This window comes from Colias eurytheme, chromosome 6 (assembly GCF_061535395.1).
Source record: "Colias eurytheme isolate Ceu_HAF_F1 chromosome 6, ilColEury1 Martin Lab GWU primary, whole genome shotgun sequence".
In the NCBI taxonomy this organism is placed as follows: domain Eukaryota; kingdom Metazoa; phylum Arthropoda; class Insecta; order Lepidoptera; family Pieridae; genus Colias; species Colias eurytheme.
The window spans coordinates 12,894,188-12,919,800 of NC_142985.1; the positions used below are offsets into that span (position 1 = coordinate 12,894,188).

At 34.7% G+C, this 25,613-nt stretch overlaps 1 protein-coding gene across 1 annotated transcript in view; it reads right to left on the reverse strand.

Moving 5' to 3' along the window:
* LOC149908116 (uncharacterized) overlaps positions 1–25,613 on the reverse strand; it is a 179,651-nt gene that overhangs the window by 133,776 nt on the left and 20,262 nt on the right. The gene's annotated exons all lie outside the window — the stretch shown is intronic.

Below are 25,613 nucleotides of genomic sequence, written 5' to 3' on the forward strand. Positions count from 1 at the left end.
GGCTGTCTTTAGGGAAATAGACACACATTATTATTTAAAATTCAATTATCTATACTAGTACATGAAAATCTAGGACCTCTAACTCAGGGATTCAATTCCCAATGGGCACACAAACTTTTAGGGTCAGCAAAACAGTAATGGTTTTGAAATAAAATCACTTTATTACGATGTTTACACTTCTTAGTATAAAATATATAGCCATTCAAAGAATAAAAGCAGAAAGAATTGATATAGGATTTGGAGAAAAGGTAGTTAATAATAAGTGTTAAAGCATGTAACGTAAAAATGTAAATTATCAAAAATTAATAAATGTAAAAGCTAAAGGTAAAATGTTTGTTCGCGCAAAACTTTTGAACAACTGCATAAATTTGGATAGTTATTTTTTTGGGTTAGTTATTGTCAGAGCAGAGTTTTTGTACAAAAACAACCTAACTGAAAATTTCAACAGAAGTGGGGCAATGACGCGCCTAATAAAATATATTTATTATAAAATATCACACTTTAATAAAAAAATCACACTCAATTCATGTTCCAAGCTAAGCACATGACATATTTCATAATATGAATTACACGTATGTTACAAAAACCTCATATAAAATAAATCGTGCGAGATAAAAAAGAGCTTGCGTACATTATTTTATGTGCTTTATGGCCACATTCGCTAACGTTACCGCATAATTATTTATGGTACAACTACATTATTACGCTTCCTGGCGTACCTTAAGGTAGTATATTGGGTCCTGTCATATTACTTTAGTTTAAACGTAATCGAATCGTTGAAGTTTTCATGACTTGCCGAGTAAAGTTGCGAACAGATTGAAAATACGTACCAGATTAACAAATTATCATTGAAATATACATCTAAATGGCAACTGCATATCTTTACATAACATGACTTCAATAATAATTAAAGATATAGGTAGTAACTTGAAAATTTTCGTACAGATTGCAGACTAAACTTAATACAGTGTTAATACAGTGTAAGCGTTATAAAAGTCTCGATCTGGAGAAGTGCTTAGAGCTAATGAAACGAATTTCAATACAGAGAGTTATCTAAATTTAAAACAGCAAGAGTTTTAACACCTTATTATACGAATTTATTATTCTTGGAGCGTTTAATACTCTTGTAAAAATAATACACAAAATAAAAAGTACCATCTCTTTGAAAGTTAATTTCTACAAAGAAACTATCAAGAAATTTATCTAGATGGTCTTTCTTAATGTAGCTGACCCAGCAAACTTCTTTCCACCGCAAGAATGTTCTTTAGTATCTCCATCCCATATGAAAATATTTTCAACACGAAAATAACTATTCTAAACCTAGCTCGTCCAAAATTACTTACAATTTGCAAATTCTATAACTGGTCTTTTGGTTCTTCGTAGATAAAACTAAATCCTCTAGAGTCAAGACTATCTATATCAATAGATATTATACATAATGGAAGCAATTCCCGAAATCAATTACATTCCTGGATGGTTCTGAATCAAACATTGACTTTAGATATTAATGTATCGAAGCAAGACGCCTGAATGGAACCCAATAAATGGATTACTGCTTTGTCAGGTGCATAATATCCAGCAATTGCTTCACACTCGTGTTAAGCGGGATCAAATTAGTGAGTAATATAATTAGACATATATGTCTTATTATTATTTATATTGCTTCCGAGGTTGCATCTATACTCAGGATTCGCGTAAACAATTTGTGCATACGCATATTATGTGAATGTGGATTAAATATTTAAGTGAAACTTTTATTACATCGTCTCAAACTTTTTGGTCTGTGTAGCGCATGTCGCGTGACGGTCGGCTGCCAAGTAGGTATAAAGCAGTGTTCGGAACCGTACGATAATTATCGTACAAATACGATAATTTTGTGCCTAAGTTTCACTTTTACCGTAGTTTCATAAAACCACACAACATTTTTTTTTTAAACTAATAACCAGAATAATATGTCTATTAGTTTAAAAATATATTTCTTGTTGATGTTTTATATTCATGTTTTGTATTTAACTTCTTCTGTCACTTATCCCTACCCTATGCATCCTAAGAAATACAACAGTTCCATTACATAAAAATATACGTATAAAAATTTTGGAAAGTTCAAAAAGAATATTTTCTTGGTTTTTTACATGGTTTCGCGTCTTAAAAGCGTCAGAAAACATAGTCAGATAGAATTTCGTCGAAGTTTAAAATATTATTTCATTCCTATTCTACTTTTGTTACCAACCTACATCGTATCAAGCTACATAGTACAAAATTGCGAAACCAGTATTCCGATGAATTTTTTACCCTAAAAATTCTCCAATACTGTAATCTTATCCCCAGTATATTGTGATAGACGTATGCTATATTCTGACATGTGCTAGCAATGACGAGCTTTATGTTATTAGCAATAACGCACATAATGCTGTGATAGTATATGCAATTATCATGCATCTGATAATTAATTTGAGCGACGCTGTCCGTTTTGGAAGCGAACATAAATCGTTTAGGTAACGGTGCATTTACATGAGCGAATGCTCATTCTAACCACACTATGTCAAATTGTTTTAGTGTTAACAGGCAGCTTTCTTTCGTTGTTCTTAGTGCGTTTGAAAAGATTCTATGCAATGTTCTAATACTGAATACCGAATACGATCTTTCCTTTACTCTAAAAGATCACGAAAGAATGCTCTTGTTCGAGCTCTATGTTCGTTTGATGTAAATGCACCGTGATAATTAGTTTGAGCGATGCTGTCCGTTTAGAAGCGTACATTAATCGTTTATGTAAGACGATTCTGAACGATCAATCACTCAAGAATAATACAGATCTGATACAAATTGCTGATGTATTGTGATTATCTTGAGAGGAAATTAATTGGGTTCGCAAAGAAAGTGGTTGTTATGGTCTTAACAGACAAATTTCTAATGAATTTTCCATATTTTCTTGATAATAGTAATCAGAGACTTAAAAAGTGTTCATTTCTACTTTAAATCAATGATATCAGCGTAATACATTGTTAACTGTAATTCTAAATCCTTATTAAAATTACTTATGACTTTTGTTATTATATCGAAATGTAGTAGAATTTTTCACATTACATAGTTTAACGAATTGCTAATTGAATTACATTAGACTCTCCTAAAAACTTCTCTCTAGTTACACTTACGTCCACCCACATATTATTCTTAATTACTATCATTAGCGTCAACCACTAAAAGTTTAGAATGAAATTAGGGTTCAGTTTTTATTCTAATGGCCTCGATTTAATAACGTTTTAATTTATAGTCCGAGTGCTTGCTCCAATCTTCCATGTAACGGCTAACTGAGGTAATTTATTGTGCCGGCCACAGCCAATTTGTCCCCCCAACGTCACCTTGGACCAGGATTAAACTAAATGTCTTTTCATGTTCAATTGAATGTTCATGTGACCTCTGTATTGTTGACTTTTTGCATATATCAGAAGGGCTTAAGTAGAGCAGCAGATTAGTAAAAACTTTGTGTTTACTTTAAATTTCTGAAAAGGCCTCTGCAATTTAAGGAATACGATTTTTGCAGATTAATAACTAACTGTGTGTGTTCAATAAATTGACCAAACAATACAATGGATTTTTCAATTTAAACCAGTATCAGCATGTTCAAAGAATCAATCTCTTCAGTTTTTAAGCAAGTTTAAAAGTATAGATTATTTATTAAGTACAAAATAATTATAATATGTTACCCATTAAATATCAATATTGGCGATACGTATATGAAAAATTAATGTTTTTATATCGGAAACGTGTAACAGTAATTTTATTATAGACACTCTTTGAAGTCTTCTCGTTTTAATTAGAGAATATATGGTTCATTTTTAAAATTTCTTCATCAGTTTTTTCCAGGAATCGCACTATATTAGAATATCATGTTTAACATCATAGAGCATCATGTATATCTATTGGAAATTAAAAGAATTGGTTGTCTGTAAAGTCGGTTTACAGACGATAGTTGAACGTGACAACATCCGATTGTGCTTCTTTGTCGCTCGTTCCGCGCTCTCGCTTGCACTTCAAGCCTTACATGGAACGCCGAGTGAGGTAACGCCGCATGAGTCATGTTTTTTCATGCGTGCAGCCGGCTCTATCGAATTATTGTCACGTCAAAAACAAAATTAAACAATATGAACCTCTAGAAGGAACATTGTAGGTAATATTGACCAAAATAATTATCGAGAAACTAGTAAGCTGTTATTAAAGTTTGACAATAGATGGTGTTAATAGTTAGGAAGCCATTACAATTTGCTGTACGGGAATATGCATGTATACTTAGTTAAAATTCTTGAAAATTATAGGTCTGATGTCACCGCCTCCTTGGTACAGTGGTTGACGCGTGAGCGTAGAACCGAGGGGTCCTGGGTTCGATTCCCAGAGGAGACGAAAAAAAATTCTCGGTCTGGCAGGATACAGAAGAATTCTACTGGCCCCGTCGTTGATGCGGCTTGGCGGAACACAGTGGGGTTTTGGTCGGTAGGAATCCGACATAACCCACGGCCCTTTCCCCGGAGGCCGTGGGTATCTATGCAAGATTTCCCCACTTAAAAAAAAGGATACAGAAGGCTGATCCCTTACTTGTCCCTAAAGAAAATCGATCAGTGAAGATGTATGCATATTGCATAATGCATCTTACCCTGCTTGGGGACATGAGACCACTTTTTTATAGAAATGTCAAGTCCTACATTCTATGACTGTGGGTTGGAACGTGACAAATCCCGAAAAATTAATGTGACATGACGATAACTGTCTAATAGTAATATTCTAGATAAATTAAATGGATACTAACAACTGAAACCTGTATTCATAATTATTGTCATGCAAATTGAAACGCAATATGACTCATTAATGTATTTCAGGATTGAATAAAATTCTTCCGGGTCGCTATTAAGCCGGGTGAAGCCAAAGGATTAATGGTCTTTAAATATTATATTAAACCATTGTATAACCAGCGTATTGTCGTTTATTTAAATCTGAATTTATTATGTACCCTTTTTTGTGCAGTCAAAACAAATTAGCTATTACAATAGTATTACAATATTATCTGTTTTGAATACAATTTCCGCAACGAGTGTTCCTTTTAATAATTTCAAAAGAACTTTTTATAGACCTTGCATAAACGTTTCATTTTTCCATTTATCAGAGTATAATTAACTGACTCTTACACTTTGCTTAAAGTGCAAGAGCTCGGTAGTATTTTCCTAATTAAAGAGGTGTAGAGGAATTAAAGACGAAAATCCATAATAGAGAAAATTGCGCTGTCTAATTATCTTCTAGAATATGCATTATGCATCTTTTCAGTCTTATCGTTGCTAAAACCGGGTTAAATTAAAACGAAATAAGAGATCGTTAACAGTCCGTACGATGTTCGTGCCGAAGCAATATTGCTTGCGTTGCTGAATCTGATTTCGTGTCCTAAATAAGCTAGTTTTGTTCTAGCAATTTTGGAATTGTTTCTTTAGACAGCTTGGTATAATTATATGCTTGATGTTTACCGAATTCGTTTATAAAACAGAATATTCTAGGCCGTAGTTACGCGGCACTTAGACTAAACTATAACCTTTGACTGTAATAAATTTCACGCAGATCCGATCACGTGTGATTGAGTTATATACATCAATCTATTGACACTTCTTCACTAAAAATGGGCGTAAAAATGGTTTAATATTTCATCTCAAATAGTTCTTATAAAGATAACAAATAATGTCATAAGTGTAGAAGTTGTAAATGTAGAAAGATATATTAAAAGAAATATCATTTGCATTTACAATTCCTCGCAGATATAAAAAAGTAGTTAAATCAATCAATTTATCTAGAAGTTCTATCTAGAAGAATAAAAAAAGAAGAATACTCTTCGACGATGGGCTAAAATAAATTATTATTGTAAATATCCATGACACGCAAGCCGAATTTAAAACAAGTCACACTACACAAAATCAAACCATACTTATGCACAAAGAAAATCAAAGTCCAATATCAATAATGTATTGGTCAGCTGAGAATTCTGCATCTCTCTGTTATATTACAAACGGGTTAACTGGACAAAGGAAATGGTCAACTCATGAATAGTAAAACCAAATTAAATTCAGAATAGCATTCCCCATTTTGTGGACACGTTTACGTTACGCTGAGCTCAGAGTTTCTGCAACAGTCTTGAATTTTTCACTAACTACCATGTTTATTCTGCCACTGATTTAGAGTAAGCTCTTTGAATAGAACACCAAACATGTAGTAATTTTTAATAAGAGTTAAGTTCGTGGCAAATACGTATGGTATCGAAGAAAATGCATTACGCTGAAGCAAGATATATCCTTTGTGAACTTACTTATTATTATAGAAAATGCAGTGAATTATATAATTAATTATTTAAAAGATTTATACGATAAAACTAAACTACGTCATACAGGAATTCCTAGAGATCGTTGGCTAGGTTTTGCTTCTAGGAGAGATTTAGTTGTCGTACAACTAGCAGCAGTAAGAGGAAATCGGTAATGAGAGTATTTGAAATTTGAAAACTCATTATACGAGTATTAGCTCTAAGTTATAATGAATACATGTTCTGAGAAATCATGGCTTCCGTATCGAAAGATGCTTATTAGTTTCTAAACTTATCATATACTAGCTGCGCTCCGCGGTTTCACCCGCGTGGCCCCATTTCTGTTTGTCTTACGTGCTGGCCACGGACAATTCGCTATAGCGAAAATTCGCGCGGCGCGACTGGCGGCGCGTCTTGCGAATGAATCAAATGTATGGAAATGTACTGGGCATGCCACGCGCAGCGGCGACCAGCGAGACGACCGGCGAATTTCCCCGAGCGAATCGCGCGGCACGACTAGCGATCGAAACCAATGTATGAGTTATTACGGCGCAGGCCACGGAGTCGAGCGGCAGACGCGGCGACTACTCCCGGAGCGAACTTAATTTAAAATAGTTTGTTTTTTTTTCGCGAAAATGGAGACGGAAGCTTTTATTGCAGAAATTCTAGCTAGACCAGCTATTTGGAAGTCTAGCCACCCGCAACATAATTTTTCATCATGCCTATATTTTTCATATTTTTGGTGGAATTCTCCGTCTGTAACACGATTTCTATTTAATTCGTGTACTCCACTATATCTTCCAAACATTAAATCTTGAGCAAAAAAGCTGCTACTCTCCAAACAACGTCGAGCTAACTTTGATAAATCCATCTCGTCTCCTCGTCTACACTGGTCGCGGCGGCGAACGCAACTGCCCGTGGCGTGCTTACCGCGCCGCGCGAATTGCCGCGCCGCCCGTCGCGCCGTCGGTCGCGCCGCCGGTGTCCGTGGCCAAGGTGTTAGCGTAATGATATATAGCCGATTGCCTTCCTCGAGTAATTAATAAGGTAAGTAAGTAAGGGACCGAAATAAGAAGAAAAGAAAGCAAAGAATGAATGAATGAAAAAGTCATGGGATATTAACTGATCTGTACTTTGACAACATCAGTTTTACATGCCTATGTTTGCTATGTGATTTTATGAGTTATTTCTGCAATCTATCCTAGAGAAAATAAATTTTAATTCACTTTAATCCCAGGAAGCATAGTTCACTTAATATTATGACCTTCCATAATGCCAATCTTATTACGATATAATTTCCGTACTAAGTGAAACATAATTTAAAGCATGCACGGTTTCTATTTACATTAAGAGCGCCTATTAAATTAAACCTGGGAAAGTGGTTATTGACCGTAAAGAGAAACTAATGAGGTGTAATGTGTGTGACAATCTAGGTTTACACGAGTAACCAAATCTTCTGAAGATATTTAGGACTCAGTGATTCTTAACAAATTATTCTAGCTGAAAATTGTATTTATTGATAGGAAATATTATATCACATTCAAAATATACTATCGAGTCTTTCTTCGTTCAAATCATATTAGTAATTTTTACATAGGAAAACTGCTGTATGTAATTTTTAAAGAACAGAATAAGTTTGATCTCGATGCGGGAATTGAATCTAATATTCACTATTCTTTAGAAATTTCTCATTTATAAAGTACTAACTGTGCTCTGCGGTTTTATTGCTCACTCCTGTTGTCTTAGCGTGATGATATTGAGCCTGTAGCCTTCGCATCGATAAATGGGCTTTCTAACAGCAAAATAATTTTTCTAATCGGATCAGTGGTTCCTGAGATCAGCGCGTTTAAACAAACAAACAAACTCTTCAGCTTATAATAATATTAAGTATAGATTTGAGTGCTTTAAAACAAATATCAGTCTACTGATATATTTTTTCCAGGATTAGAATGTATTTTATTATTTGTACAGAATATTTATAACAAACAATATGTTAACTCAACCGTTTCTGAATATTGATGTGTATAATTGTCATTTATTCATATGCCAATTTTCAATAATAAAATGTCAACGAAGCGTTAGGGCTTGGTTAGGGCTAATGTAATACAGAATTGAAATGTGTGGGAATTAGTTGAACATTGTTTGTCTCGAAGTGACACCCTGACTGACGTATGACCTAGAAAACATTATTATTAACGAGAGATTATAATATAGTACCACAGCATAGTACATATTAATAAATATTTCCTTATGTATTATTCAGCAGTGATAAAATGTACCAATAAGATAATCGAATTGATCATTTAAGAATAATGCATTTAAAATCAAACCTATCACACCATTAACGCTAGATAAAAATATACGCAAATACACTTGACTATCGAGTTAAGAAAAATATTAAATATTAGGAAAAATCTATTGCACGCCTCATAAGCGAAGCGTTGAGGTGGGTACTACTGTCACTTCGCGCAAAACATCTGATTTTTCAAACTTAAAATGTCTTTATGTATCATACATTGCACTTGTAAGATAATACATACACACACACATTAAGAAAAAACACTATTTTTAACGTTCATGATATTTTTGATGTCATTTTTGTTATTTAAACTAGTTAAAAAACAGTTTAAAAAAGTTCTGTCTTGGACGTCCGTGTGTCTGTATGTGCGGATCCTTTTTCTTGTTAACACGATAGCGACCGAAATACTTTACTAATCGAGTCTTTTGCACGCCTCATAAGCGAAGCGTTGAGGTGGGTACTACTGTCACTTCGCGCAAAACATCTGATATTTCAAACTTAAAATGTCTTTATGTATCATACATTGCACTTGTAAGATAATACATACACACACATATTAAGAAAAAACACTATTTTTAACGTTCATGATATTTTTGATGTCATTTTTAGGGTTCCGTAGCCAAAATGGCAAAAACGGAACCCTTATAGTTTCGTCATGTCCGTCTGTCCGTCTGTCCGTCTGTCCGTCTGTCACAGCCGATTTACTCGGAAACTATAAGTACTACAGTGATGAAATTTGATGGGAATATGTGTTGTATGAACCGCTACAAAAATATGACACTAAATAGTAAAAAAAAGAATTGGGGGTGGGGCCCCCCATACATGTAACTGAGGGATGAAATTTTTTTTTTCGATGTACATACCCGTGTGGGGTATCAATGGAAAGGTCTTTTAAAATGATATAAAGTTTTCTAAAAAACATTTTTCTTAAAGTGAACGGTTTTTGAGATATCAGCTCTCAAAGTCGTAAAAAGTATGTCCCCCCCCCTCTATTTTTATAACTACGGGGTATAAAATTCTAAAAAAAATAGAGGTGATGCATGCTAATTAACTCTTTCAACGATTTTTGGTTTGATCAAAGTATCTCTTATAGTTTTTGAGATAGGTTGATTTAACTGTAATTTATTATATTTGCTGCTACGGAACCCTTTGTGCGCGAGCCCGACTCGCACTTGGCCGGTTTTATTGTTATTTAAACTAGTTAAAAAACAGTTTAAAAAAGTTCTGTCTTGGACGTCCGTGTGTCTGTATGTGCGGATCCTTTTTCTTGTTAACACGATAGCGACCGAAATACTTTACTAATCGAGTCTTTTTTTTCTCTTACGCTTGAGTATGCTCAGGAATAGAACCCTTTCATTTTTCAGGGTCTGATTCGATGTGGTTTAATTGTTATTAAATAAACAAAAATAATAATTAATAAATATTTATTAAAAAAAAATTATGAGGCGTGCACTTTTGGATTTTCCAAATTATTTATTTTTTCTCTTACGCTTGAGTATGCTCAGGAATAGAACCCTTTCATTTTTCAGGGTCTGATTCGATGTGGTTTAATTGTTATTAAATAAACAAAAATAATAATTAATAAATATTTATTAAAAAAAAATTATGAGGCGTGCACTTTTGGATTTTCCAAATTATTATGATTTATGTAATTCGAATTCGCTCTCTACCTTGTCGACACAAATTTGCGTGAAATCTTTTAGCTTTATGTGCTTACTAGGTTTCCGCCCGCGACATCGCCCGCGCAGTCAAAGAAAAACTCGCATAGTTCCCGTTCCCGTGGGATTTCCGGGATTGCGTCATTTTCCCGGGATAAAAAGTAGCCTATGTCCTTTCTCAGGTATCAAAATATCTCCATACCAAATTTCATGAAAATTGGTTCAGTAGTTTAGGCGTGATTGAGTAACAGACAGACAGACAGAGTTACTTTCGCATTTATAATATTAGTATGGATGAAGACAGTCCATGCTATCAAGCTTATAAAAAGTTTATCAAGCTATAAAGCTTATAAAGAATGAAGAAGGAAGAACAAATTTAAAAGTTACTCTACAAATCTCCTTAGGTACGCATATGCCATGTACGTAATATGTGTTAGGAAAATTATGGTTTATTTTTATACAATTTAATTAACTACAAAATTAATATTTGTATCACACTGTAAACACAGCCTAACTGAACGAGCGGGAAAACAAAACTACGGTAATTATCACTCAAGCTCCAAACTTTTATTAAATACGAGTAATCCAATTAAGGCATGAGATCCAATCCAGTGTTACGAGTTGAGTCGAGTTGCGATTGCTAATCAATGTTTGAGATTATTACTTTTATCCCTTCACTAATTAGGGATGCGATGGAACGTACGTAATATGACACAGACGTGTACTGAGAAATTGATGTTTCAATTGTATAGTATTTTCAAGGTAATTTCTGACTATTAGAATACATGTTTTTGGATTTAAATCATAATTATGTTAATCTGCTCATCTTTGAAACCATTCGTTGTAGATTTAGTTTTACATCGGATAACTAAATTTTACTAAACTAAAAAAAATCTAAGTGTTTAAAAAAATATCTTAGTCATTCTTAGCAATTACTATAAGTCTTGCACGGTCATTCACTGAAACGGTTAACATGTTTAATAATTTTAATGGATAAAATAAAATAATCACACTGGCACACATCAATACCATATTTTCATTTCATTTAAAATCAAGTACTTTATTCTGTCTCTGAGAGACAAGAAGCACAACCCAGTTTAAAGTTTTGTTAAATTATTAGAGGCCACGATGAAAACTTCACGCAAACAACGCTTGTCTTAGTTGCATTTTGATAATTAAAATAAAACATAGCTAACAAAATGTTATTTTATTTAAGTATATGAGAATATTATTTTGCCGACAATATTTATATTTTTTTCAAGTTTCAATAGTCCACGCTCTATTTAGTTTCCAATCTTTTATTTATCATTAGTTTTTTTTAGACTTAGGAGATTTCATATTAACAATAGCTTATAATAAATACTCAATTTAATTATTGCGTGATGCGTTTGTATTAAAGAAGTCTTGCTATTGTAGAATAATTCTGACCACAGCTAGAAAATACGCAGAAAAAAAAAGGATCGTTGAACTAGTACCTACGACGTGTCGGTAGGTACGTGACTAAGTCAATCAAGTCATCTCACCAAAATAGACATTCACGTTCAATTCATGTCTTTTGCTTACTGTTACATAAATAATGTTGAACTTCATCATTCCAATTTGAGTTAACTAGTAATTTCCCAAGAACTAGCCCTATTTATTTTTCGATACTCAATGCCACGTTTCGCTAAATCAATTGGTGAATAAACCGCTTCTATCTCACCAATAAAGTTTGGAAATAAAGTTGGCAGACTTCAAGTAACTATATATTGGAGTCCGTGCTCTTTTGGGTTATAGGATATACTTACAGCTGTTTTACTGCTCTTCTTTTATATGATTTAATAGGGACTTATACATTTCACATCTGTAATACTGGTCTTGTTATAGAATATCAAAGTTCTGTGCCAGACAACTACTACAGACCAAAATGGTATACAATTTTCTACCACCAGTAAGATATCGATACCAAACAGATTCTACTATGGTTCTAACATAAAAGCCTCATATAGTTTCCACAAGGCCATGCCATATCGTTACTTAGCTCGATACTAAAAGGCTCCTGATATTTCTAATAACCTGTCCACGACTACTACAGACCCAAATAGCATACAATTTACTTACGACAGCTAACATATGAATACCAAAGAGATCTTCTTAAATAATAGCATTACATAGTTTCCACATGCCATATCCTAAATAGGATCCTGCTATTTCTAATAAGCACTTATCACGATACCAAAGAAACTGCTAATAGCCACATTATTAGTATTGCCAATATTATCTGTTTTACAGCGTTAAACGGATGCGAGATCCAACGTCTCATTTGCATGAAGCTCTGCATGGAAAGTGCCTCGAATGGGATATACGATTATATTCGGTGCCGCAAAGTTCCCCGGATCACACGTACTCAGATAATGGGATTATTTTGCCTAGTTATCGCTGCTTGAGTGTTGATGGTTGTTATCTATACTGGGATTACTGGATTGCTGTGATGTTCTTTTTAGATTATTGCACGCCTCATAAGCGAAGCGTTGAGGTGGGTACTACTGTCACTTCGCGCAAAACATCTGATTTTTCAAACTTAAAATGTCTTTATGTATCATACATTGCACTTGTAAGATAATACATACACACACATATTAAGAAAAAACACTATTTTTAACATTCATGATATTTTTGATGTAATTTTTGTTATTTAAACTAGTTAAAAAACAGTTTAAAAAAGTTCTGTCTGGGACGTCCGTGTGTCTGTATGTGCGGAGGATTTTCTTGTTAACACGATAGCGACCGAAATACTTTACTAATCGAGTCTTTTTTTTTCTCTTACGCTTGAGTATGCTCAGGAATAGAACCCTTTCATTTTTCAGGGTCTGATTCGATGTGGTTTAATTGTTATTAAATAAACAAAAATAATTATTAATAAATAATTATTTAAAAAAAATTATGAGGCGTGCACTTTTGGATTTTCCAAACTATTTTATAATGTGTGTTAAATGTCTTAGTATAAGTACTACTAGTACAACACAAACAAATTTTTGTGTCACTGTCGGTACCATAGTTAAATTGCTGGCACTGCTAGCTGATTATGTTGTAAATTAGTCAAAATTAGTATAGAATTTATAATTAGAATACATAGATGATTGTTTTCATCATAATTGTATTTATTTAGAAAGTATCAATGTGATTATACTACCTTCTTGTTTGATGATTGATTAGGGCTATTTCGTAGACGCTGTAGGCACGAAGTTTTGGGTGGAATTTGGCAGTCGATTAACATTAACTATAGATCTGTTGTATTGAACCAATAGCTAGCGTATATTATTATTTGGAGAGATAAGTCCGTTTGTCCAAAGTTAACGAGAAATAAGATTATTTCTGATGGAATTCGAGACGCAATAACTATGATCGTTCGAACACCGCCTTAGGCAATGTGAAATGAAGTTATTGTTTTTTTTTCTATTACTAGAATTTCAAGGGCAAGAAATGGTCTTTGATGTGGATAAATATACGTATCACTATGGAATGTTAACCTTGGGTTGCTCAGCATTAGTAATAGAGCAGAAAATGCAGTTGATTATGACGCTTTAACATTAAATTGGATAGAAATTTTTAAAAATTTTGTTTTGAAATTCTTCTAATAAAAATAACAGTGTCATGTATTAGAGTCTGATAATTTCAGTAATTTATAATTAAATATAGTAAGTGACAATAAATGGGACCCTAAAGTATTCTTCTAAATACGGCCCAAGTTAGAAGATAGAAACCTGAACAAGAACAATTAAGGAGACAGCCAAATAAATATTTACTGAATTGGACTTCGCAAGTTTTGTGTGTCACCTTTTGATCTTCACTACATAGAATAAAACAAAGTCGCTTTCTCTGTCCCTATGTAATTTTGTATGCTTATGTATCTTTATGTAATCTTTAAAACTACGCAATGGATTTTGATGCGTTTTTTTTTTAATAGATAGAAACATTCAAGAGGAAGGTTTTAGCACATAATTTATTTGGGTTTAGACAAAGGGGGTGAAGCCGCCGGTGGTAAGCGAGTTACCTACTAAAATATAGACAGATATTATATGCAGCATATTTTTATATATATTATATTAATAATCTTATCGAGGGTTGCAAGTTGTAGTCCTTTTAGTTGAATGTTATTTTATAAAATATCTATTTTCAAATTAATCACGACTTTTGCTTCGAACGAACCGACGTACTGATTTTAATTATATTTTTTTAAGAATATTATTAAATGAAGATATTAGATAAGCAGACGAAGAAGCAGACTCCATTAGTTTCATTATTCCAATTTAGTTTTTATAAAAATGCTTAATATTCTTTCAAGTTTATATTCTAATATGTGGTCTATGGAAATTATATTTTTAAAGTATTTCTGGTAGAATATAACACAAAGCGAATAAACTAGTAGTGTTAGTGAACACGAGCCTCTGAGGCTGATGGAAAATTAAAAATTAACACCGTTTCTACTTCCGCTCTATACAGCTTTACGTTAGAAGTTTGTTAACTATGCGATTACCTTTATTTTTAACCTTCCACAATAAATAGGCTATCTAACACCGAATTTTTCAAATCGGACCAGTAGTTCCTGAGTTCAGCTTTATAATATTTGTATACATTTAACTTTTTTTATTTCTTTTTCAGAGCAAACAAAGGAGCATGCGGGCCACCTACAACATGTTTACGGCTATCCATCAACGGGGTATATGGATACATAATATTACATACAGGCTCAAATAATTACAGTATAAATAACAGAATAAATATTTTTGTTTCATATATATCGTTAACGTTATTAACATGAAATAGAAAAAAAATTGTGTATGCTCAGTATGTATTTTTCTTAACACAATATAAATACATGAATGAAGAGAAACCCAGGAGTGAAAATCTAGTCAACTATGAACAAAAGATCGAGCATGATCCTTATCTCAAAAGTTGCATAACACGAAGAAAATCTTAATGAATTAATCCAGCACTTTATTCATAACTTAGATCTAAGAATACTTAATAATACAAAAAGGTAAGCATCAGCTAAGGGCATTGAAACTTTCTGGCATATCAACCCGGCCGCCATTTTGATTTTTTTTCAAAATCGCGGCGCACGATTAAAGTTGTATGCATGGATAGAGGATACATAGACAAACAAAAAATGTCTAATATCATAGTATCCTAAAGCGTCACATTACCGAGATATTTGGAGGTAAATATTCACTTATGAGTACAACGACAAACACTAAAAATTGACTTATTACGTGTCTATATGCATAATATTATCTCCAAATAATCACTCCCAGGTAGATTATTATTAATTAACAGTTTATTGGAAGAAAGTAGGTACATTCATTACATAAAAACATACATACATTACATAAAAATGTAAGTAATGTAATGAATACCTAATTTCTTCCTGTAATAATAATAATCTACCTGGGAGTGATTATTTGGAGATAATATTATGCATATAGACACGTAATAAGTCTATTTTTAGTGTTTGTCGTTGTACTCATAAGTGAATATTTACCTCCAAATATCTCGGTAATGTGACGCTTTAGGGTACTATGTTATGAGACATTTTTTGTTCGTCTATGTGTCCTCTATCCATACATACCACTTTAATCGTGCGCCGCGATTTTGAAAAAAAATCAAAATGGCGGCAGGTCGATATGCCAGCGTCCATACAAAAAGTTTCAAACCCCTTTGTAGAAGACTGCCGTTATAAAGAAAAATAAATTGTATGCGAGCTTGAAAAATAATACTTTTATTGAGAATTTCATGTTTTTATGTCTGATCTTTATAAATTTCTCAGTTCGCTAATAAATTATTCTTATAATAATACAATGAAATTGAAAATTTCCTCAGTTTTGATTCAGATAATGGGTATGCGACCTTTTATTTTTTGTAATTAATAAATATGGAAGCTCAGGAAAGAAATGGTAGTGTGAAGTCGTTAAAATCTCATCAATATTATTGAGAATGCAGTTCTAGATAGTTCTGAAAGGTTTATTAAATTTATAGTTTGCTTCTATTGATCAATATTGGTAGAGCCGTGAAGTCTCTTCTGGTTGTCAGTATTGGGTTCAATCTCTACCAATGTAAGAGGAAAGATTTGTATGTAAGTATGTTTTAACGTATGACTCAAAAAGTACTGCACGGATTTTGATGAAACTTTACAGGAATAGGTTATATTATATACCACAGAATAATACATAAGCTATAGAAATGCTTGATCTTGCTCACGAAAGAAACCGCGCGGTACAGCTAGTTCAGAATAAATAAAAGATAATTTGGAAAATCCAAAAGTGCACGCCTCATAATTTTTTTTAATAAATATTTATTAATTATTATTTTTGTTTATTTAATAACAATTAAACCACATCGAATCAGACCCTGAAAAATGAAAGGGTTCTATTCCTGAGCATACTCAAGCGTAAGAGAAAAAAAAAGACTCGATTAGTAAAGTATTTCGATCGCTATCGTGTTAACAAGAAAAAGGATCCGCACATACAGACACACGGACGTCCAAGACAGAACTTTTTTAAACTGTTTTTTAACTAGTTTAAATAATAAAAATGACATCAAAAATATCATGAACGTTAAAAATAGTGTTTTTTCTTAATATGTGTGTGTATGTATTATCTTACAAGTGCAATGTATGATACATAAAGACATTTTAAGTTTGAAAAATCAGATGTTTTGCGCGAAGTGACAGTAGTACCCACCTCAACGCTTCGCTTATGAGGCGTGCAATATTTTATCACATAATACGATTAAAAATGTAGAGAATAATTAAATAATTGAATTCAGTAAGTAAGTTGTGTTGTTCTCGTGTGAATTTTCACGATACCGCTTGACTTTATTTAATAACTAGCAATGCCCTGCGGTTTCACCCGCATAGATAGCGATATCGTGACAGTGAAAAGTCTACTATAGGTCGGACTATAGGTTTAATTTTTAATCACATGAAAATCACCTTCACCCCGTCCCGCACTACGCCTGCTCATTATACCTACCTACTATTTTCTGTAGATTGGCACTTTTAAAAATTCGTTATATCTTTTGAATGGAATATCCAATTTTTTTTATTTAAAAAGTATTTTGCTGGTATTGAAACAGTCTAGTATAGAAATACTCGCGTAAAATGAAACACTAGAAAATTTATTTATGTCATATTTCATCACGCCGTAGCACCAAGCCGTAGCTGCATGCCGTAGCATCATGCCGTAGCTTCATGCCGTAGCATCATGCCGTAGCATCATGCCGTAGCATTATGCCGTAGCATCATACCGTAGCATCATGCCGTAGCATCATGCCGTAGCATCATGCCGTAGCATTATGCCGTAGCATCATACCGTAGCATCATGCCGTAGCATCATGCCGTAGCATCATGCCGTAGCATTACGCCGTAGCATCACGCCGTAGCATCACGCCGTAGCATCATGCCGTAGCATCACAGCGTAGCATCACGCCGTAGCATCACGTCGCAGCATCGCGTCGTAGCATCGCGTCGTAGCATCACATCGTAGCATTACGTCTTAGCATCACGTTAAGGCGGGTCCAGGTCGGGTTTTTTCAAATGTCGTTTGTTAAGGTAAAAACGCCAGAACTATTTCTAAAAAGTATCAGGAACTGTAGAACTCAACTGCACGCGATAAGAACTCACATTTTTTTTTTTGATCTGCTAAAAATGATCTGTTACGGGAAGTTGGCAGATCATTTTTTCAAATGTCGTTTTTTAAGGTAAAAACGCCAGAACTATTTCTAAAAAGTATCAGGAACTGTAGAACTCAACTGCACGCGATAAGAACTCACATTTTTTTTTTGATCTGCTAAAAATGATCTGCTAAGTTCACTAACATATTTTTATTAAGGAATTTTTTACACCTTGGGTTACATTATTGCATTTTTGGTAAGGATCTCTATTTTTTTTGAAAATGCAATTTAGCCTATGTTGCTCGGTGAAGATGCAGCTTTCTAATGGGGAAAGAATTTTTGAAATTGGTCCAGTAGTTTATGCGTGAAAACCAAACATACATACTGTTGTGGTGCGGAAACAGAAATGCGACCGTGTATATCGCGGCGTAGGCGCAGTACGATCTTGCTCGTACGCAGGTCACGCGATATAATGTGCACGAGCGATAAACAACGTATGTCTATCTCCGCTGAGTGAACGCCTTCGAACGCTGGTTCACGCTCACTCCCGACGCTTCTGCTAGCGTCCGTGGAAACGTACTATGCCGTCACAGCCCGTTTAGACGCGAGGTATTTATTTCGCGAGCAAAGCACGCGGGCTTCGCAATAACGAATATTACGAAACGTGGCGAAATAAAACTGCAGCAATTCTTCTTCAAGTAGCTTTCGAGGGCTGGTGATAGTCGCGTAAGTTACGTGTGCTCCGTACCGTTGACTCCCGAGAACTGATTTGCTACGCTCGCCGTGGGGATTATATACTAGTTTAGCACGGTGAGCCCGTACGTAATGCTCAATTCGTGCGCCCGTTTTGTTATCAACCAACCCTCTAATTGCTCGTAACTTTATTAATATTCAACATTTAGCAAAAGCAAACCTTATACAAAATCATATACAATTAAAACAATACATACATCTTATGCACGACATAACATACAGGTTTGCTGTTCGTATCAAGTTCGTATACAATATATATTTTCCAAAAATATCTAAAAACTAACTGAATTTAATTATTTATATGCACGTTTACAAATCATCACAACATAAGTGAGCGTTTATTTTGTAAGTGCTTTATGCAAAGGTCATCACATTATAAGTGAGCGATATAAATCATCATGTAACCAAAATACAACTGAGCCGTTTATATTTTAAACTTTTAAACTATTCCAATTTCAGATTTTACAATATTACAATAGGTATTTATGTTTGTTTCTATTTTCAGTACATTACAATACGATTATTTCCATTATAGTCGCTATCACATCTAAAGATAGATTCATTTACATTAAACACAATGTCGTAATTTAAACATCTAATTACACATTAATATAATAACTTAAATATGAAATTAAAACAAAACATTTAGACATACATACGATATGGGGTGCAATACTCTCATCTCAATGCTTAAACCTATTCATAAGCGACTCGCAGTACACATCATGCGGTCTTTACCTTCTAATTTTAATCTACACTAATATTTTTACTAAACATATTTACAACGAAGCTATGTCGATCGCTAACATCCTCCCCCTCGTGCATAGCACTAATCTCTGTGATTAGCGATCGAGCCTGTTTCATAAACGCTTTCTTTAGCGTGTATCCCATCAGTACCAAATTTTCTATATCTCCAATTTTCATATCGTGTGGAGGACCAGTTAACTCGACGATTCATTTCTCCATTGTGAACATTCGGCTTTTGTTTGATATTATGTCGTAAGGGCACTTTGTCTCTAAATGTCTTTGTAAGAGACATGTTAGAATCATTGTTGTAACTTTTATATCTTTCTCGTCACGTGTTCATTTTTATCATTAAATTTTATCTTGCAAGTATTATTATGCGTTGTAAGGGCATAATCTTTCACTTGTAGGTCACGTGGTCTTTTTAGGCTTTGTTTTATAACATTAGGCATTATATTGCCTGTACTTGCATAAAAACATGTATTTACAATGTTAACTGACCTTGACGTGTTGTTTTCATCAATACCATGAAGCACCCAACCTAGCGCTGTGCGTGAAGCCACTGGTTGGCCTGGTCTTCCTTTTCTCATTTGCTTTGATACTAATAATTGCCAATTGTCTTGACCGATAAGTAACATAGGTGGTTGGGCCTCGTAGTAGAGTTTTTCGGCGAACTCACGCAGGTGGCGGAACTGTTTTATTCGTTGTTTGTCTAAGAACTGCGGGGCTAGTTTTAAATTGTCTACTGTATGCACTTGATTTAATCTTTGCACTTTTTTGTTATGCATACCTTTCACTTTTAACTTTATCACTTGCGTGTCACTATTCACAATATTTCTTCCACCCACAGTTTGTATCACAAGTTGAGTTTTCGCACCACTAGCACCAACACGATTTGCTACAGCTGAATCCAATAAAGTAACTGTAGAGCCTTCATCTAACAGGGCAATTATTTTTTCCGAGCCCTTTGGCCCAAATATTTCAACTTCGAGCATTTTCAGATAAGCTCGTGACGTCATAGGTGCACACACATTGTTCACTGTAATCGTTACAGGCTCTTGATGCACACTATCGCTGTCTAGCTTTTGCACGGCATATTCAACATGCAAAAGCGAGTGATGCCACCGTTTACAATGTTTGCATGGCGGTTTGCGACAGTTCTCTTTGCGATGCTTTCCTTTTAAGCAATTAAAACATACGCGATGCTTTTTAACAACATCCCAACGTTTTTGTATGGGTAATTTTATAAATTGCGGGCACTCACTAAGCACGTGGTCTTTTTTGCAGTGAAAGCACGTGTTCTTACTTTCACTGACACTATATGACGCAACATCATTTTCTACACTATAATATAAATTCTTTCTATTCATTCTCCAATTGTTTGTTTCACCAAGACTCACGTGTGATCCACATCGATCTGCTTCACGGTTAAGCCATTGCGAAACACGTGTAATATCCGAAACACCATGTTCCTCGTCGCCGATAAAATCATACCACCGATATAAAAACGATTGTGGTAGCTTGTCTAAAATCGTTTTCACAATATGCGGCGCTTGCAGGTATTCGGGTCTCTTAAAACCTTTGATAGCCGCCACACTGTTATTTATTTGACTCGCGAACATACACACATCGCGAGGATCGTCTGTTATTTTTCTTAATGCTTGTAATTTGTCTAACTCAGCAAGAACCAAAGCATCTGTTCTACCGTAGCGGCGTCTTAGCGAGTCGATGACGTCATTCGGCTTAGCGGCTGAATAAAGCAAGCTTTTTATTGCTTCACGTGCACGACCCTTTATTGCCCTTCGTAATCTTGCCATGTTTTGTAGATCATTAAACAATGGGGCTGTATCGTCATAAACGGTTTTGAATGCCATCCATTCATCACTAATACCGTCAAAGTGCGGCAACTCGTTTATGTAATTCGGTTGCGCCGCCGTGTTATTTTTTGTGCATATAATTTCCTTTAATGCATCCGCCAATGTTTGCACTTCGATAGTCGGGTTTTTCCATTCTTCCTTAACTGGCTTTTGTATAGACGGTTTATTACACTGTTCATTGTCATCGGCGTAATTTGTTTCTTTGATTGATGCAGCGATCCAATTTTCTACATGTTCCGATTTGAAGTCATTTTCATCACTATCGGACTCTAACAGCTCATTTTCACATTGCGCGAGTTCCATCGTAACGCGTGCTAATCGCGCTGCCGCTTGAGCTGCTTCCAATTCACGTTGAAACAATTCTTGTTTCGCTTCTAATATACGCTTTCGTGTACCAGCCTGTGCCGAGCGAACTGACATCGCTTTACGGCCTTCTGTAGCCGATATAGGAGTATCTTTTGATCCAAAATCCTTACTCTTAGACTCGTGGGTTCCCATTTCAGCCATCGTGTGAGTGGCGTGGGTCTCTGTGGCTGGCGGAGTTCTCGGTAACGTTGATACAACATTAACATCTGTCGTCGTAGCGTCGTGACTCATCGGCGTTAGTTCAAGCCGGCTTTCATCATCTTGTCTTGACGTACGACGATCAATCGGAGTTTTCTTATGCGACCTCGTGATAGGCATCTTCAATTCTTCGTACGTTTTCTTCTTATAAAACGAAGGACCAGGCTCCAATGAACCAAAAATGTTCTGGCAGAATCCGGCTCGAAGGACCAAAAATGTTGTGGTGCGGAAACAGAAATGCGACCGTGTATATCGCGGCGTAGGCGCAGTACGATCTTGCTCGTACGCAGGTCACGCGATATAATGTGCACGAGCGATAAACAACGTATGTCTATCTCCGCTGAGTGAACGCCTTCGAACGCTGGTTCACGCTCACTCCCGACGCTTCTGCTAGCGTCCGTGGAAACGTACTATGCCGTCACAGCCCGTTTAGACGCGAGGTATTTATTTCGCGAGCAAAGCACGCGGGCTTCGCAATAACGAATATTACGAAACGTGGCGAAATAAAACTGCAGCAATTCTTCTTCAAGTAGCTTTCGAGGGCTGGTGATAGTCGCGTAAGTTACGTGTGCTCCGTACCGTTGACTCCCGAGAACTGATTTGCTACGCTCGCCGTGGGGATTATACAGGGTGTCCCAAAAAGTAGTGATGAACGACAGCTGGGAGGTAGAGGACCTAGAGGGCTATCCGAATCACCCCCATGTATGTTATGCGATTTTTCGTATTTTCGGAGTTATAACGTTTTTTTCAATTTTTCACCGATCGTCGAGTAATATGATATTTTCACTCATGGTGACGTCAATTATTGCGGAAGATGCTTGATTTTTTTTGTGTGCTAAGCTGAGAGATAGGCCAAAACAGTATAGTAATATTTACCATCGCTAGATCTTTGAATGGAATAAAAAAAAGAATGAAATGCCAAGAAAGATAAAATTACCCAGTATGTTCACCACTTCAAGGGCCCGTAAAAAAATAAAATCACTTAAAAAAATGTTTTCTGTTTGGCTTTTAAAAACTTGCTCTATCTATCAGGAAGCTACCCTGAAAATTTCATTTTATTATTCAGAAGGCTTCAATCGAAAAATTGAAATCTAAATTTGGTAAGTGCAAAAATTGAATTAACATGATGATTAATAAAAACAAATTAAAACCAATACCAAGGTGTTTTATTACCAGAAATTTTTAAAATGACCCCACTGTTGCTCAGTGCAAGTGCGACATCACCGTAAAAAGTTGTCTTTTAAATGTCTGTATGCCCTTTTATCATTTTTAATGGTTTCTTCTGCTACTATGAATTTCCCGGCTATTTCGTCCAAATTGTGGCAGTCTCTCGTCTTTGTAGTATCCCCGCGGAAAAAATCAATAGGTTTTATGTCCAGGGACCGTGGAGGCCAGGCTAAAGGGCAAAGATACCCTGAAAGATGGATTGGTCGTTGCAGCCTGCGCATGCGCCGGTGACGCCTGCCTTAAAGCCCGGCCTCCACGGTCCCTCGACCTAAACCCTATTGATTTGTTTCAATGGGGATACTAAAAAGACCTCGGCTACTTAAGAGAATGCCACAATTTGGACGAAATAGCCGGGAAATTCATAGTAGCAGAAGAAACCATTAAAAATGATAAAAGGGCATACAGACATTTAAAAGACAACTTTTTACGGTGATGTCGCACTTGCACTGAGCAACAGTGGGGTCATTTTACAAATTTCTGGTAATAAAACACCTTGGTATTGGTTTTAATTTGTTTTTATTAATCATCATGTTAATTCAATTTTTGCACTTACCAAATTTAGATTTCAATTTTTCGATTGAAGCCTTCTGAATAATAAAATGAAATTTTCAGGGTAGCTTCCTGATAGATAGAGCAAGTTTTTAAAATCCAAACAGAAAACATTTTTTATGTGATTTTATTTTTTTACGGGCCCTCGAAGTGGTGAACATACTGGGTAATTTTATCTTTCTTGGCATTTCATTCTTTTTTTTATTCCATTCAAAGATCTAGCGATGGTAAATATTACTATACTGAATTGGCCTATCTTTCAGCTTAGCACACAAAAAAAATCAAGCATCTCCCGCAATAATTAACGTCACCATGAGTGAAAATATCATAGTACTCGACGATCGGTGAAAAATTGAAAAAAACGTCATAACTCCGAAAATACGAAAAATCACATAACATACATGGGGGTGATTCGGATAGCCCTCTAGGTCCTCTACCTCCCAGCTTTCGTTTATCACTACTTTTTGGGACACCCTGTATACTAGTTTAGCACGGTGAGCCCGTACGTAATGCTCAATTCGTGCGCCCGTTTTGTTATCAACCAACCCTCTAATTGCTCGTAACTTTATTAATATTCAACATTTAGCAAAAGCAAACCTTATACAAAATCATATACAATTAAAACAATACATACATCTTATGCACGACATAACATACAGGTTTGCTGTTCGTATCAAGTTCGTATACAATATATATTTTCCAAAAATATCTAAAAACTAACTGAATTTAATTATTTATATGCACGTTTACAAATCATCACAACATAAGTGAGCGTTTATTTTGTAAGTGCTTTATGCAAAGGTCATCACATTATAAGTGAGCGATATAAATCATCATGTAACCAAAATACAACTGAGCCGTTTATATTTTAAACTTTTAAACTATTCCAATTTCAGATTTTACAATATTACAATAGGTATTTATGTTTGTTTCTATTTTCAGTACATTACAATACGATTATTTCCATTATAGTCGCTATCACATCTAAAGATAGATTCATTTACATTAAACACAATGTCGTAATTTAAACATCTAATTACACATTAATATAATAACTTAAATATGAAATTAAAACAAAACATTTAGACATACATACGATATGGGGTGCAATACTCTCATCTCAATGCTTAAACCTATTCATAAGCGACTCGCAGTACACATCATGCGGTCTTTACCTTCTAATTTTAATCTACACTAATATTTTTACTAAACATATTTACAACGAAGCTATGTCGATCGCTAACACATACATACATACATACATACTTACATAATTACAAACTTTTCCTCTTTATCATATTAGTATAGATTTACAAAATTTTCGATACAAGATAACTATATTATTCGCAAACTTAAAACCTTAAAGAGAAATCTTTCCCGTTTATAATATTAATACATTTAATAATAGGTAAAGATATTATTTACTGATACCGACGTCTATTTCGCGTTACCCTTTTTCAATACTACCCGCACAAAGTGCTCGGGATATAAGCTCCTTATCCAAAATAATCCTTATGACATTTAAAACCGGTTCAGTAGTTTTCAATTCTTTAAAGAGTAATAATCACTATTATTATTATAGCTTAATATTCGAACATTTATGAAACTTATGTATAGGTACCGTAGGTATAATACAGGGTGTCCCAAAAAGTAGTGATGAACGGAAGCTGGGAGATAGAGGACCAAGAGGGCTATCCGAATCACCCCCATGTGTGTTATGCGATTTTTCGTATTTTCGGAGTTATTACATTTTTTTCAATTTTTCATCTATCGCCGAGTACGATGAGATTTTTATTGATGGTGACGTGAATTATTGCGCTAGATGCTTGATTTTTTTTGTGTGCTAAGCTGAAAGATAGGCCAATTCAGTATGGTAACATTTACTATCGTTAGATCTTCGAATGGAATAAAAAAAAGAATTAAATGCCAAGAAAGATAAAATTGCCCAGTATGTTCATAACTTC